This window comes from Pteropus medius, unplaced genomic scaffold (assembly GCF_902729225.1).
Source record: "Pteropus medius unplaced genomic scaffold, Ma_sr-lr_union100, whole genome shotgun sequence".
Lineage (NCBI taxonomy): Eukaryota > Metazoa > Chordata > Mammalia > Chiroptera > Pteropodidae > Pteropus > Pteropus medius.
Genome location: NW_024349798.1, coordinates 8918735 through 8919687, shown reverse-complemented (window position 1 = coordinate 8919687; position 953 = coordinate 8918735). Strand labels below are relative to the sequence as shown.

The window sequence follows — 953 nt, the reverse complement described above, 5'->3', positions numbered from 1 at the left end:
TATTGTGACTGAAGTACATTTTTATAATTCATTTCTTGGTTTCGACTGTCGGGGAGTTCTCGTCTTTGTTAATTTCACAACATCAGATGTTCGTGAGGAAGTTACCGTTATGACTCTGAGTCAACATGCTATCAATTCCAAAGGACAGGATGCAGCCAGACAAAGTGGGTTTAAAATAGAGCTGTATTTCTAAACACTCTATGCTCCAGCAACCTATTGGGAAAAATAGGAAACGGCTCAGGGGCTGGATTTGAAGATCCCAGATTTGCAATTACAGTACGCCAGGCCTTCCCATGATCCAACAGCCCTGTTTGTGCTTGTGCCTCCAACAATGCCAAAACTCATTAACAGCTCATTAGCAAAGGTGAACATTTGATGGGATAGAAATGAGGAGTGATCTGCCTGGTTAGGAGAGAGATGAGGGAGGGAGGGAGGGAGAGAGAGAGAGTTGAGGGTAGGGCTGAGCCTAGATAGTCACGTACTTGGACATGTAGAGGAAAGCCACTGTTTTTATTATTATTGTTGTTGTTGTTGTTGTTTATGCCTACAGCACCTGGTCTTCCTAGGTGGTCTCCTATCCAAGTACTAACCAGGCCCGACCCTGCTTAGCTTCCGAGATCAGACATCGGGCTTGTTCAGGGTGGCGTGGCCGTAGACCATGGACCGTGGCTCCACTGGGGCATGAACCCAGGCCCTTCTGCGTGTAAAGCAGACGTGCAAACCACTACACTATGGAGCCACATCTAAGCCACTGTTTCTTCACACCCACTAGCAAACATTTTCATGAACTAAAGAATTTAAACAGTGTGTCATTTAAAGCCATCAACAATGGCCGACATTCTTGAGACAGACGACATTATACTGAACCTGATCAAGATCAATTGTATTCTAGCCCAGTCTATGGCATTTTTAGTAAAGTAAATGTCCTCTTCGTTTCCCCCGTCATAACATCG

The 953-nt window shown here is 45.0% G+C and overlaps 1 non-coding gene and 1 pseudogene across 1 annotated transcript; both read right to left on the bottom strand.

The window, feature by feature from the left end:
• Positions 1–541: 541 nt before the first annotated feature.
• Positions 542–657, bottom strand: LOC120620629 (uncharacterized; annotated as a pseudogene).
• Positions 658–666: 9 nt separating this feature from the next.
• TRNAV-UAC (transfer RNA valine (anticodon UAC)) lies at positions 667–739 on the bottom strand. Its single transcript has one exon. It is a non-coding gene; the product is annotated as a tRNA-Val (tRNA).
• Positions 740–953: the final 214 nt, after the last annotated feature.